Raw genomic sequence first — 16,370 nt, forward strand, 5'->3', positions numbered from 1 at the left:
TATATACATTCATCATCACTATAAACACTAATTCCATGTTACACAGTATTCCAATTCTATAAGCCTAACAAAATATTAATTCTCTAAATAATATTTCAATAATTCAACCATTAAGTTTCATATTTAAGTATACTGTTTACACAATATTTCAACAATAAAAACAAAATATTTATATCCAAATATACCTAATTTAATAAAATTCTAGGTTAACTTTCATTACTTACAAATACCTTGTTTTAAAAGATATCTAACTTGAAAGATGAGTTCAAGGTGTTCGAGAGAAGCAAAATCTAAAAAACAAGAACGCCTTCTAAAAGGATTTGACAACTATTTTTTTTTTTTACTATGAATATATATTTTTTCAATTAAATTGAAACCAATTTCAATTATGACTTCAGAAAAAAAATGTCATTAAAAACCCTAAAGAGAAATTTAAAAGTAAAGTCATAGAATTTTTTTTAAAAATAATGATTTTGATTTTTTTTTATTATCTATCTATATTATAATATTTGAAATATAACATAAAAACATAATCCTAATTTTTTTTATCAATTTTGGACTCTCTTCTATACATACTTAAATTGTATAGTTTATCTTTTAAGCCTTATTATGGAGTGCAGAAATCCAGTCCTACAACAAATATGCTAAGTATTGATTATATTTCTAGTTCTCTTGTCTCACTACATCCAAAACATCAATGGAACAATTTTATAAAAGCAAACCACTTTCATTATTTAAAGGTGTTATAATGGCTTTTCTATAGCCTAGATGTATGGCTTTCAAATTAATTATTCTCCCATGCTCTTTTTTCACAGGATGTAATAATGGTTGGAGTTAGTATATTTTAGTTTTTTTTATTACATATAATTAAATTTAATTAAGTAAATTTGACTTTATTTTTTTATTTAATTATTTAATCTAATTTAATGATAGTTGGATTATATTGAATTAGGTAATTACTTTAAATTATTAAAAAATAATACCTTTTAATAGAAAGACTTCAAAATAAACAGTTCTAATATTTTCAAATTTACTTGATAATAAAGTTATATATATAATATAATATTTATACAATAAAATATGAAATTAAATTTATAGTAAAATTAATAAATAATTAATAATATTTATTATAAAATCATTGATTAGGTTTGTAGACTTTAAAACTGACAAAGTCGTTATTTAATTTCATTTTAATTGTGTACACTTAAAAAAAGTGACCTAGCCCACAAAAAAATACAATTAAATTGAGTGGAAAAACTATGCAGAATCTAATAAAATGGGATTATTGCTAGGATCTTGTGTTTTTTCATAAATTTGTTAAGATTGAAAGTATATAAAAAATAAAAAAAATTAGGTAATAAGTTAATTATTTTGTAAAATTTTCTTTTGCATAATGTTTTATGAATTTATGTGTAAGTTTTTTTTTAATTAATAAAAAAATGTATTTTTTACTTTAATTCTATAATTAATTATAGACAAATTTATCCAAACATAGTTTATGTCTTTTTCTTCTCTGGTCTATAGCTACTAGTTTTAAAAACTCTGTCTTCATGGGCATTTCTTTGTGGAGATTTTGTGTTTACGGTTTTTTATTGGTATGGCTGAGTTGGTGTACACTCTTTAATCATAATAATTATTTAAGTCACTTTTTTTTGTATCTGCACAAAGTACAAAGGCATTATTTAAGCACACGTGGTTTTCATAACTAAGGCAAAAATATCCATTTTCAAGCAGGTTAAAGTTGGGTGAGATATCTCAATTTCAATATTCATTTTTTTTTGCACCTTTTTATGAATCTAACATCAAAACCTTATCTTGTATAAGTAAATTCAGCTTCGTGAACACAATATTTGACTCAGTAATCCTCTCATTTTTAAAAAATAATTATTTGTCAAATTTCTATTGTTGAACATATTATATATTTTCCCTCCATATGCTTAAAGTTCACTTTAATTATTTTTAGTCTCCACGAGTTCAAATACTAGGGATTAATAATGATTAAAAATGTTATCTGCAGAAACTTAAGTATAAGAGCTGATACATAAATTTTGTATCATTATAAGGATTAAATGAGTAATTACTCCTTTTTAGGAAAAATGAGTAATTAAACCTTTAAAAAAATAATAGTTTTTTTTAAGACTAAATTAGTCCTTACTTGTGTAGAGATTCTGTTACATATAATTTTTTTTAGATAAATTGAGTGAATTATTTATTTGAGTTTTCAAATAGGTCCGCATAATATTCTGTAAAAATAAACGATTATTAATATAAAAATCTATTAAAAAACATAAGGATTTTATATATATAAAAATTAAGCTAAGGAGACTAATATTAAACAAAAAGTTGTAAGAATAGCAAATGAAAATACAAAATTGAAAAGAGAAAAAATCATTGAACTAATTTGTATTGTCATGCATTCTAATTAATAATATAGGAATAGGCTGGTATTGCATGGGCCACCAAACTTTTCAATAATACAAAACATTTTTAGTATTTTAATTATAAGAAAACGTACCATTAATGTTTATGAAAAATTAAACTAATTATGGGATTACATTTATATAAATTATTATTTTTATTTAATTTTGTAATGATTATATATGTACACAAATTATGGTATATAAGTTTAGGATTAAGCTAAATTTCATTTTCACTGTCTTGTCTTAATATGGTAATACTACTTCTTTTAGGAATTTGAGTTAGAGTTAAATTTTATTATCTTATTATTAAGAGTCTATCTTAAATGTTAAGTTTATCGTGTATAAGTCTTCTCTATTTTAATGATGTTCTCAATATAAACACTGAATATTCGAATGTATTGCAAATCCACATTATTAGTGATATAACTAAATTATATTATATAAATTGATACTAACATCATTTTATAATTAAATTTTAAGTTAATTTTGTGAAGTCAATAAATTTCTTATTTATTTTTTTTATTTTTTTATATATTATATTTATATTTTTTCCTCAAGATGTAAAATAACATGTCCCGTTTAATACTTTAGTAAACAGTTGCACGGCTAGCTCCTCTCTCTCACAGTTTTAATTTAACCATGATTATTTCAACAGATAATCATACAAAATTATACACTAATTAAAAATTAAGAATAAAATTAAAATTAATTAACTATTTATGTCCAATTATATATAATTAAGATTTACACTTGCATTTTAGTATTGAATTTAAGAAAAACACTGAAATAAAGTTTGATATATTTTTTTGTAATTATAAAATCCATGACACCATTAAAATACAATTCTAATTTATTTATAATGTGATTTTTGTACACAAATAATTAATTTTTATTGCTATCCAACAATGACCTCTATATTATTTTGACAAGAACAGTTTACTCTCTCCACACAGAGAGCTAACATCAGTGTCATGTGTCTATTTGTAATTAATTATGAAAAACAAAGAAGACTGTTAATATATGTTTTTCAGACATTAATTAAGAAATTAAAACAATAAACTCTTTTAAAAATGTTAACTAATATATAACTCACTGATTTTTAATGTATCCTATAATATAGTTTTTCTTAATACTAACTGTGTTGGTGGCATTAGTAGCTATTATGGTATTTCGTGTATAAAAGGATGGACATCCCTCTCAGAACGTATTACCTCAAGGAGTGTTCATAATAACCAACCACATAGCATTTCTCTTCACTCTTCCTCTCTTCGATTCAGCCACACTCAACACCATGACTGTCAAAAATATAGGCCAAGTTCTTATTGCTGCAAAATCATATCTCTTAATGATTGGTTTGCAATTTGGCATGACAGGCAATTACATCTTCGGCAAGGATGTTCTTAACCATGGCATGAATCGTTTCGTGTTTATTGTGTACAGAAATGCTATGGCCACAATTGTTCTTGCCCCTTTTGCATTCTTTATTGAAAGGCGTCACTATTTTCGTCTCTTCTTTAATAATTTCATTTATCAAATCTCCATCTATATCTTTAAAACTGTACGTTTTGTGGTGACTCAATTCTAATACCAATATCCTTAATTTATTTTATTCCTTGTTTTGTTTTTTCAGGAAAAGTAGGCTTAAGATGACACTTGCAGTGTTTCTACAGATAAGGGTCCTTGGATTCCTGAAGTGAAGATCTAAAATTAATTAGCCTTACAACAATATCTGTATTTGTAAGCATGCATATAAAGGAATATATATATATATATATATATATATATATATATATATAAAGACTTTTCCATAGACCAATTCAAAATCCTATGACAGCAGTCCAAAATCATCATATGCTTAGTTCTTCCAACATCTTCCTTCTTTCAATCCAATTTACAATAAACAATAAAAAAGATATGCCTTCTTCCTCTCATTTGTGGTTCGTGTGTTTTGTAAAACCCTAAAACCTGCCATGCTTAAAACTCCAGGAGTATTAGCCCAAAAAAAAAACAGACCCTGCTGGAAACAGAGTCCTGCATTATAAGCAACCACTAAAGAATGAAAGTTTTTTGCTCTGGCAGAAGGTGTAGATAAGGCATAGCATATAAACTTTGTCAAACATCAAACACACCTCTTCCTCCATAACATAACATACTGTCTACTAAAAATCATACGCTAGCTTAAGAGTTATGCAGCACAAAAAACCAACTTTCAGACACCTTCAAACCACCTTACAAAACCCACAAGCTGCCACAGAGGCCAACCATATACAACGAAACCTCCAACTCTAGTAACCTTTGCTTGTTGATAGTTCTCAGATATTGGAGGAGGCATTGGAAAATGTTGGTGAAGAATTCTGCTGCTGCTACTAACTGTTTGCACCCTGGAACCAACATCTGCCTAAGCACGAGAATATATATATATATATATATATATATATATATATATATATATATATATATATATATTTACTTGCAGAGAATAACATTTGGGTGGGAAATATCTTCTTTTACCGGATAATAACTTTGTTAATTAAATAATTACATGGCTATTTTTTACCAGGCCAGTTTTTAACCAAAGCTTCACTTACTTGGGGATGAAGTATACTTCGGCTTCCTTCACATCTACCATTATGAATACTGTGCCCTCTATCACCTTTCTGCTTGCAGTCATCTTCGTAATTACTAACTGAGACAACTTTTAAGTTTTTAACTACTCATTTTCATGTATACTACGTTTCATTCTCTATATATATGTATGTGTATATTAAAGAAATACACACAAATGTTGGAGTAATATAAATTAAAAGGGATACTTCAGACATCCCAACCCGTTTACAAAAATTAGTCTTTCATATGATTTAGAACAAGATAACCATTAGGCTTATCTACATCATTACACACTCTAAAGAAGATTACCCTACACTACAGTAGCACTTTGACAGCACCTGCATCCAATTTGCTGCACACACCTGAGAGTACAGCACTTTGGCGCTTGCACGTAGGTTGGAGCATCTAAAATTAAAGGAGGTTCGAAGTGTAGCCAAAGTGATTGGAACATTGGTAACCTTTGGAGGAGCTTTGCTAATGGCAATTTACAAAGGTCCTGCATTCAACCTTTTTCATTCTGGAAGTACAACTCATCATGAAAATGGAAGCACCTCTCACAACAACCACCAAATGGCTGGTGCTATTTATATACTAAAGGGTTGTATGCCTTTGTCGTGTTTCTACATTTTGCAGGTATTAATTAACATTTTCTTTAATAAAATCATACTACTTAATGCGTGTCTGATTCCTGAAGTATAAGGACTCCACAACTCAAGGCATTATTTAAAAGCAAAAAAGCTATTAGATGAATAGAATTCTAGCATGTTGTTAGAAATTATCTAAATTAATTTTTATATGATGTGAGTAATATGAAATAGTTTTTGGGTGTGAATGTGATTTAATAATAATAATAATAAAATAAAAAATTTATTGGTTAATTTAAGAAGTTATATATATATCTTATAATACTTAATAAAAATCTAATCTGATGGAGATTAGAAAAGAGTATAAACGGGTTCTTTCTCTGCAAAGTGTAAAGAAAGTTGTTCAGAGTTAGTAATCAAGAATGAATGTAAAACATAAAGGAATTGCAATTGCAAGAGATAAATTGGATAAAGAAGATTAAAGAAACTGCTCACATAGAAACTCTCATGTATCAAGATAAATGTCCATCTTTGTTATAATTGAATATGATGTGTGAGAATCAGAATTGAAAGATCCTGATATGATTCTCCATTAAAGATATTTTTCCTCAATCTTATGAATCCTAATTTTAAAATCTCTCCAACTTTAAAAATCCTAATTTTAAAATCCTAATTTTATAACTATAAAGAATTAATTGAATAATATATATATATATATATATATATATTTTTATTTTTATTTTTTTCTTTTGCGTTGCACTGCCGAAAATGCTACCAATACTTTATAAAAATAAAGTGGAATTCTTGAAATATAAAGATCTGATCATCTTGAGGTGATTGGATATACAAAGTCAGATTTTGCCGGTTGTGTATCCACAAAAGTTTACATTTGGTTATGTGTATCTTTTTACCAGATGAACAATTTCATGGAAAAGTGTTAAACAGTCAGTCGTTGCTGCATCATAGAGGTTGAATTTGCGGCATGCATTGAGGGCATAGTTCAGGCCAATTGGTTGCGAAATTTTATTTCAGAACATGAAATTGTTGACAGTATGGCCAAGCCATTGAGAATTTATTGTGATAATTCCACAGCTGTCTTCTTTTCTAAAAACGAAAAATATTCCAAAAGGTGTTAAACATATGGAATTGAAATACTTTGTCGTAGGAATAGAACATATATTAGCACTGATCTTATGATTGTTGACCATTTAACAAAAGGGTTACCGTCCAAAACATTTACTGGTCTACTAGTGAATAATGAATGTTGTTATTAATGCTTATTTGACACTCTGAGAGCTCATTGATATATAAAAGTTTATGAAATCTATGTTTTCTAGTTTATGTATATGCATGCAAATTATGGTATGGAAAACAAATTATGTTATTATTGATGAAAATAACATTATGTTTGAACTCACTATGGATTTTTCATTATAAAGTCATATTAAGGAGAAAGGACCATATAGTAGTACATGGAAGGAAGTGTGTTGATTAAAAGACATGTAACCGCCATGACTCTTATTATTTTGTATCCTTTGATTTTGATTGGTGATAGAACCAATTTACGTAAGGCCTTTAAATGCGCATTATGATTTATATAATTATTGAATCATGAAAGTATTATAGCTCATATGAGTCAAGTGAGAGAATGTTAGAAATTATGTAAGTTAATTTCTATTATGTGACTCACATGAAATAGAGTTTCGACTTTGGACGTGAATGTTGATTTAATAATAAAAATAAAATAAAATGTCCATTTAATTGATGATACCTAATGTATTAATAAAGTGACAATATATATATATATATATATATATATATATATATATATATATATATGATACCCGATGAAAATCTAATTTGATGGAGTTTGAGAAATAATAACAATAGGGTTATGTTTCTGCAAATAAAGTTGTCTCACAGTTGACCATAAAGAAAGGGTGTGACAAAAATAAAATTCCCAAGAGATAGATCGAGAAAAGGGAATAAAGAAACTGCTCAAATAGAAACTCTCATGGATCAAGATAAATGTCTATCTCTATTATAATTAAATATGATGTGTGAGAATCATCCTTATGATATTTTTTTTTTATCAGCAATAAATTAATAGAATAAAAGAGAGACACTTAAGGGGTGTCCCAACCCTTATACAAGACCACTCTATAGCTAAGCTAACAACAAAACAAAACAGAGGTAAAAAAACACTTAACACTAGGTGGTTTCAGCTAGAGGGGAACCAATCACGGGGTATAGGTATACACATAGGCCAGTAGAAAAGCACACTGCAATTGACAGAAAAAATACAGAGAGTGATTTCCTCCCATCCTTTCTCAACGTGACTAAGCTTCCTACTTCTTAAGAACGTCATGAATAGCCCAGGCGTCAATAAAACAACCCCCACCTCCTCTACTAGAAAGGTTCCACAACCTCTTGCTTCCTTCTACATACGTTTAGTCTTGCAAAGGTCTTGATTTCACCCTGAATTAGCAGCTGCCATCAGCAGCAACCACTAACAGGGCTTGTGGCAGCAACACTTCAACATGTACCAAACACCCTGCTTCCTTTCTAATTGTTGCCAGACGAAAACTTCCCACCATAACATAACCGACTCCCTACAGCTGGCAGTACAACATCTTCCCCTTGCATCAGCCTCAACCTCCACACAGTGGTCCCTCCTAAAAAGAACCAATTCGCCCCATTACATCTGCTATGTTAACCGGATATTCTTCTTCGCTAGTGTGGATATGACCTCATCCATAGGTGTTGGCCATCAAGATCCTCACAAATTGGTCCATCACCGACCACATACCCCAGCTAATCAACCACAATACCAAAGCAGTTTTGCCATTCTTTTAACAGCCACATATGTTGCATCAGCCTTGGTCTCCATACAATAGAGAAGTTCATTTCTTCACCCTTTAGTGCATAAGAACACTCCACTCCCACCCAGCACCATATTGTGGGTTGTAAAAGAACTCTGCACACCCGTCCCATTCCCCTGACCACAACATTTAGCTCTTTTCCAACTATGTTTGCTGTCTTCAAAGAGCCAAGAGCATGTATACAAACCTCCTTTACATACAAAACTCCGCCATACTTTGTTCCAAGCCGAGACTGATCACGCTGGCCACACTATCTTTTCAACCTTCACTTATGTTTTCCTCTACCTGAGACAAATCAAAAGGCCGCTTAACAACCATCAAAGTACCTACAGCCAGGGACTTTTCTTTATACACCACAAAGCGGACATATGTCCTCACGCCCTCAACCTCGCCCCCTCAATCATCCTTATGATATATATTATTGTATGCTTTCTTTATGTTATTATTTTACACATGTAACCATGCGTGGTTTATAATAATTTAATTGATGAGTGCGTGAAACTCTGTCTTACATGGATTTGCTGGTTTATCTATAAAAATGGTGCAGTCGGTAATTGTGAAAAGATACCCAGTGGAGCTATCATTGGCAACATTGATATGGCTTGCGAGTGGAAACATTTGCAGTGTCACTCGTGGCGGAACGTCACTCCCCCGCTTGGGCCCTTGGTTGGGATTACAGGCTCTATGCTCCTCTTTACACGGTTTGTTCAAATCTATCTGTATTTTACATACGTATTACACTCTTCAAATTTCTCTTTGCTAGCTTTTTTTGTTGTTTGGATCTTATATCATGTTAATTGTCGTAAATAATAATCAAATAACCGACTCGATATAACCATTTAGATTCATCAAGTCGAGAAAAATCAATGATGTTAATGTAAAACAAATCTCATAGACTATTATTTTTGCCTATAAAAAAATTGATGTAGTTTAATATTGGCGTTTTCTAGGGGCCAGGTTCCCTGGTTGAAGAAGTTTCATTTGAAGAGAAGTTTCGAAGTTTTGGGGGTTAGTATATTAAGAAAATTACTTACTTTTTTTTGATTTTGAACAACCTTAGTTCAGTGTTGTGCCATGTTGATATTGTCTCAAAAAAGGGACGATTTGGATTTTAGATGATGAGACAAACATGTAAAATAAAACATGAAGAACGCATATAATAATGTTCTCATAAGGATCTTATCAAGTTAAGATTCTCACATGATTTACATACAATTAAGAAGGAGATAAACATTTATCTTGATCTATGAGAGTTCCTATGCGAGCAGTTTCTTTATCTTCCTTTTCTTAATCTATCTCTTGACAATTCTATTTTTGTCACACCCTTTTTTGATGACCAACTGTGAGACAACTTTATTTGCAGAGACAAAACCCTATTGCTATTATTTTCCCAATCTCCATCAGATTAGATTTTCATTAGGTATCATCAAAAAAATAAAAAATAAAATATATATATATATATATATAATGAACATTTTATTTTTATTATTATTATTAAATCACATTCACGCTCAAAACTCAAACTCTATTTCATGTGAGTCACATAATAGAAATTAATTTACATAATTTCTAACATTTCCCACTTGACTCATATGAGCTATAATACTTTCATGATTTAATAATTACATAAATCATAATGCGCATATAAAGGCTTACGTAAATTGGTTCTATCACCCTACATAAATTGGTTTTATTATCAATCAAAATCAAGGATACAAAAATAATAAGAGTAATGACGGTTACATGTCTTTTAATCAACACACTCCCTTCCATGTATTACTATATATCATTTCTCCTTAATATGACTTTATAATGAGAAATCCATAATGAGTTCAAACATAATGTCATTTCCATCAATAATACCATAATTTGTTTTTCATACCATTATTTGCATGCATATACATAAACTAGAAAACATAGATTTTAGAAACTTTTATATATCAATAAGCTCTCAGAGTGTCAAATAAGCATTAATAACAATATTCATCATTCACTAGTAAACATAATGTCGATATTTTCAAAATGACTAGTAAATGTTTTGGACGGTAACCCTTTTGTTAAAAGGTCAACAATCATAAGATCAATGCTAGCATGTTCTATTGACACTCTATGTTTCTGAACTTCCTCTTTAACGACAAAGTATTTCAATTCCATATGTTTAACACCTTTTGGAATATTTTTGTTTTTAGAAAAGAAGACAGTTGCGAAATTATCACAATAAATTCTTAGTGGCTTGGCAATACTGTCAACAATTCCAAGTCTTTAAATAAAAATTTGCAACCAATTAGCCTGAACTATGACCTTAAAGCATGCCACAAATTCAGCCTCCACGGTGGATGCAACAATGACTGATTGCTTCACACTTTTCTATAAAATCGCTCATTCGGCTAAAAGATGCACATAACCAAATGTAGACTTTCGTGTATCCACACAACCATTAAAATCTGAATCTGTATATCTCATCACTTCAAGATGATCAAATCTTTTATAAGTAAGCATACCAACTACAAAGCTAATAGCTAGTCTTGTACATGTTTGAGCATACATTAAACTCCCAATAACATATGCATAAGGGATAGTCTCCATCTGTTTCCGGTCCAAATCATTCTTTGGACATTGCATGAGATTAAAGTTGTCTCCTTTCTGTATTGGAACATGAGATGCTGTGTAAGAAATTATGTAAATTAATTTCTATAAAGTGACTCACATGACTTAGAGTTTGGGCTTTGGGCCCGAATATGATTTAATAATAATAATAGAATTAAAGGGCCTCTTGGTTAATGTGAGAATATATATATGATGATACCTAATGAAAACCTACATCTGAAGAAGATTGAGAATTAAAAAGTAAGGGTCTTGTCTCTACAAATAAACGTTGTCTCACTATTAGTCATCAAGAAAGTGTGTGACAATAAAATAATTGCCAAGAGATAGATTTGGACAAAGGAGATAAAGTAACTGCTCAAGTAGGATCACTTATGGATCAATGTAAGTGCCTATTCCTTCTTGATTGTATGAATATGTGTGAGAATCATGATGTGATAAAATCTATATGAGAACATTATTGTATGCATTCATTATCATGTTTTAATTTACATGTGGTATTAGAGCCTTGTTGCTCATTTTGTGATTCTCCATTAATATTTTTTTCATAATTTTAAAATCCTAAATTCTTAATTAATCCCAATTGAAGAACCCTAATTTTAAAATTAGGGTTTATAGTTCTAAGTTTTCATTCCTCAATAACAGAACCCTAATCTTCCTGCACCCAACGCCATTAACGGCATCAACACCCTGTGAACCCAAACGCGTGAACATCGCTATCAGTTGCGCATCTTCGTCACCACCCATATCTACAGCCGACGACGCAGGTGAACGCAACCTAGTGGCGTCAAGTAGCACGGTGGTTCGCGCAACACGGTGGCTAGTGCGGCGCGGTGGTTCGCGTAGCGTTCGCATGGTGGGTCTTCGCGCGGTGGTTCCTGGCTGGCGTTCGGGCAGTGGGTTCTCTTTGGGCGGTGGTCCATGGCTGACAGCGCGGTGGTTCCGTGCTGGTTGCAGCTGTGTGCGAAGCGCTAGTGGCGGCAACGATGAGTGGCCATGAGCGAGTACAAAACGGAAGGGACATGTTGGGGTTCGGGAATGGTGCGTGAGAGGGCAAGGTTGATGATGAATAATTAATGCATGTATAATATATTTTTTTCCTGCACCTTAAGCAATTTTGCTTCATGAAAAAGAATCAATTTTTTTTTCTAATGGGACGAGTTGTGCAATGAATAAAAAAATAATAAATAAATGCAACTTACGCCAGTCATTAATTCGATGCACTTCACGTCCTCATTTTTATTAATGGTTTTGTTAAAGTTTAATTAAAGTTTTTAATTCAAATTTTATTATATTATAGAGTCATCTGGTTTGCATTTAATTAAAATTTAATTAATTGTTTGAAAGTGAGGAATGAAAAATTAATTTTTCCGCTTTATGTATTAATTTTTAAATTAAAATTTTGGAATTATTTGTATGATAGATTTGTAATCACTAAAGATCTTTATGTTTTATTTAATTTCAAATCATGGATGAATTTTTTTCAATTAATGATATAATTTATGGAATGATTTGTATGATAGATTTGTTAATCACCAAAGTGATCAAATCTTTAAGTTTTATTTAATTCCATATTACTGATAAATTTTATTTCAATTACCTATAAAATGGATGTTAAATTATTTAAATATGGGTAAATGAAAATTCATTATTATAAGACATTTTTTGGGTCACGTTGATTAGTTGTCCTTATAAATAATGGATATGATGGTTGGTAATGAGTATGTGTTATTAGTTTTGCTTGTATATCCAAAGATAACAAGTGTTTCTAGTTAATGCATATATCTTGCCAAATAAAGTTAATACTATTAGCATCATTATGTTTTGTGTATTAATGAATCTCCCAAAAAAGAACATTAGTATACATAGAATGTTTTCGGAATCTGTATTGTATGTTTAGTTTATGACTCGAAGTATTAATGTTAAGCATGTGTGATTGCAATATCTGTTTTTGTAGCCTTACATTCGCAAACTATGTCTGTTCTAGTCTTTAATGGTCTAAATTTTTTTGACTTGAGTGAAAAAGTTCAATTTCACTTAGGTGTATTGGATCTTGATTTGGCCATTGTAATCGAGAAACCTGTTGCTATTACTGATGATAGTAGCAATGAGGAGAAAGCTCATTATATAGCTAGGGAAAAGTCAAACAGACTTAGCCTGATGTTTATGCAAATAAGCATAGTAAGCAATATTAAGTCCGCTCTTCCCAAAATCGAGAATGCAAAAGAATTCATGAAGTCTATGGAAGAGCGCTCCCAAATAGTTGATAAGTCTCTTGCTGGGACATTAATGAGTACATTAATCACCATGAAATTTGATGGTTCTCGTACTATGCACGAACATGTCATTGAAATGACAAATATTGTGACAAAACTTAAGTCTTTTGGAATGGCAGTAGATGATAATTTTCTCGTGCAGTTCATTTTGAACTCTTTACCGTCTTAGTATGGTCTTTTCTAGATGAACTATAACACTATGAAAGATAAGTGAAATATGCATGAATTGCATAGCATGTTAGTTCATGAAGAGACTAGTATGAAGAATCATGGAAACCACTCCATACACTATGTGAACAATCAGGGAGCAAGCTGGAAAGAAAGAAAGGCTTCATGCATAGTACGATAACCATAAAATTTTATGGTGGTTAAGATACTCATTAATGTCCCAACAAGAGACTTATCAGTAGTTTGGGAGCGCTCTTTCACAAATTTCATAAATTCTTTTGCATTATTAGTTTTGGGAAGAACGAGCAGACTTAATATTACTTGCTATGCTCATTCACATAAACATCGAGCTAAGTTTGTTTGATTTTTTCCAATCCCTATAATGAGCTTTCTCTTCATTACTACTATCATCAGTAATAGCAACAAGTTTCTCAATTTGAAAAGGCAAATCAAGATCCAATACACCTAAGTGAGATTGGATTTGTTCACTCAAATCAGAAAAATTTAAACCATTAAAGATTGAAACAAACGTAGCATGCGAATGTAAAGATACAAGAACAAATAGTGCAATCACACACTTAACATTAATACTTTGAGTCAAAAACTTAACATACAATACAAATTCAAATAACAAGCATTTTATGCATACTAATGTTCTACTTTGGGGGATACATTAATACACAAAACATAATGTCGCTAATTATATTAACATTATTCAGTTTTACATATGCATTAATTAAGAGTATTTATTATCTTTGGATATATAAATAAAACTAATAACGCATACTTATTATCAACCGTCATATCTATTAATTATAAGAACAACTAATCAATTTGTTAGTATTCCATAAATGTCTTATAATAATGAATTTCAATTCACATATACATCATTATTTATAGTTTTAAAGTTCATTTTGTAGATAATTGAAATAAAATTTATCATTTATTTAAAATTAAATAAAACTTAAAGATTTGATCACTTTTGATAATTACAAATCTAACATACAAATAATTTCAAAATTTTAATTTTAAATTTAATGTATAAAGCAGAAAATTTAACCTTTCATTCCTCACTTTCAATTAATTAATTAAATTATAATATATAATGTAAATTAAATTAAATTATAACATTTTTTTTATCGGCAATAAAAAATAAATAAATGGAAACCACTTCAGAGGTGGTCTAACCTTTATACATAAAGAGCAAAACACTTTATCATACTCCTACCAAGAAAGGAACAACCAAACTAACCACAAGAAAATATTACACAACCATCCTCATATAATCCAATGGATTCAAAACCCAATTAGAGTAGACGAAGGAAGCACAGTGAGACTTTGCAAAATGAACAACGATACTCTATATCAGAAGGAAAATAAAACATAAAGAATGCATATAATAATATTCTAATGTTAACATGCTTTACGTACAATTAAAATTAAAAAGAAGATATACACTTATCTTGGATTCATAAAAGTTTTTGTGTGAATAATTTTTATCTTTTTTTCCTCACTCTTGACAATTTTATTTTTGTGACATTTTTTTCTTGACACTGAACTATGACCACGTAATTTGTAGAAATATCATCCGGTATCATTATATATATATCATCAGATTAGATTCTCACTTTATATATTTCTTAGGTTAATCAATAAAAAAATTATTTTATTATTATTATCATTAAATTATATTCAAATTCAAAGCCCAACCTCTATTTATTTCATGAGTCACCTAATAAAAATTAATTTACACAGGGATAGTCTTTCAACCAATCTCCATGCCCATCAACCTCCCCGTAACTCCTAATATGAATATGAAAAGAAAAGACGTTACATTTAGAAGTGTTAATTAGATATTCAGAAAAATGTGAAAAATTTAATTTGTTTAACGCATTTCCCAACCTTTTCAGGGAGTCGTAAGTTCTGGAATTGCATACTATGTTCAAGGGCTGGTGTTGAAACTGAGTGGGGCAATTTCTTCCTACCATATTAATTCTAACCTCCACCTTATCATTTTTAAAATTTTTTAAAATTACCTTTATTTTGGATTTAGAAATCCGAAATAGTAAATATAATTAAAAAAAAATAAAAAATACATTCAATAAAAAATTTCAAAAGAAAAAATGAAAATGCATTTTGGATAAAAATTTTCAAAATTCAAAAATGTGTTCTGAATATCTAAATCTGAAATATTTCTGGATAAAAAGTTCCTTAAATTACCTTTTTTACACTCTTATATTTTAAGGTTATTTTCTTTATTTTAAAAGAATATTTTTGTCATTTTTCAATAACAGGTTTGGTGCACGTTGAAATTGATATGGTGCAGTAGCATTTGAGAGGACCCGTATTTGCCACAGCCTTTAATCCTCTTTGCATGATAATTGTTGCTGCTTTGGGCTCCCTTATATTAGGAGAACAGCTGCATCTAGGAAGGTCTACATCTTATTTTCATTTCCTCTGTTATATATATCCTACACCCTTTATGCTTTCATGTCTACCGTTTATTAATATCTCTTGTTTTTAATAATCAAAACCTTCTAAAAAACTATGCACTTATCAACTACAATTGACAAACCAAGTTTTGTATGAATGCATGGCAGTATAATTGGAGGTATTATCATCGCATTGGGCCTTTACTCAGTTGTGTGGGGCAAAGCCAAGGACTATTCAGAACCCAAATTAGCATCAGCAGATGCACAAGTTAGAAAGTCACAGCAAACTGCTGCAACTGTTGATTCCAAAATTGATATTATTAGTGAGAACTTGGAAAAACAGACATCAACCGAGCATAACAAAATCGGGGAAGAAAGAGAGATGTATGTTGTGTAG

At 30.0% G+C, this 16,370-nt stretch overlaps 1 pseudogene; it reads left to right on the plus strand.

Annotated features, from left to right (window-relative positions):
- The first annotated feature begins 3,656 nt into the window (after nt 1–3,656).
- LOC137821819 (WAT1-related protein At4g08290-like) lies at nt 3,657–16,370 on the plus strand (annotated as a pseudogene).

The sequence above is a fragment of the Phaseolus vulgaris genome, chromosome 9, assembly GCF_000499845.2.
Source record: "Phaseolus vulgaris cultivar G19833 chromosome 9, P. vulgaris v2.0, whole genome shotgun sequence".
Taxonomy (NCBI): domain Eukaryota; kingdom Viridiplantae; phylum Streptophyta; class Magnoliopsida; order Fabales; family Fabaceae; genus Phaseolus; species Phaseolus vulgaris.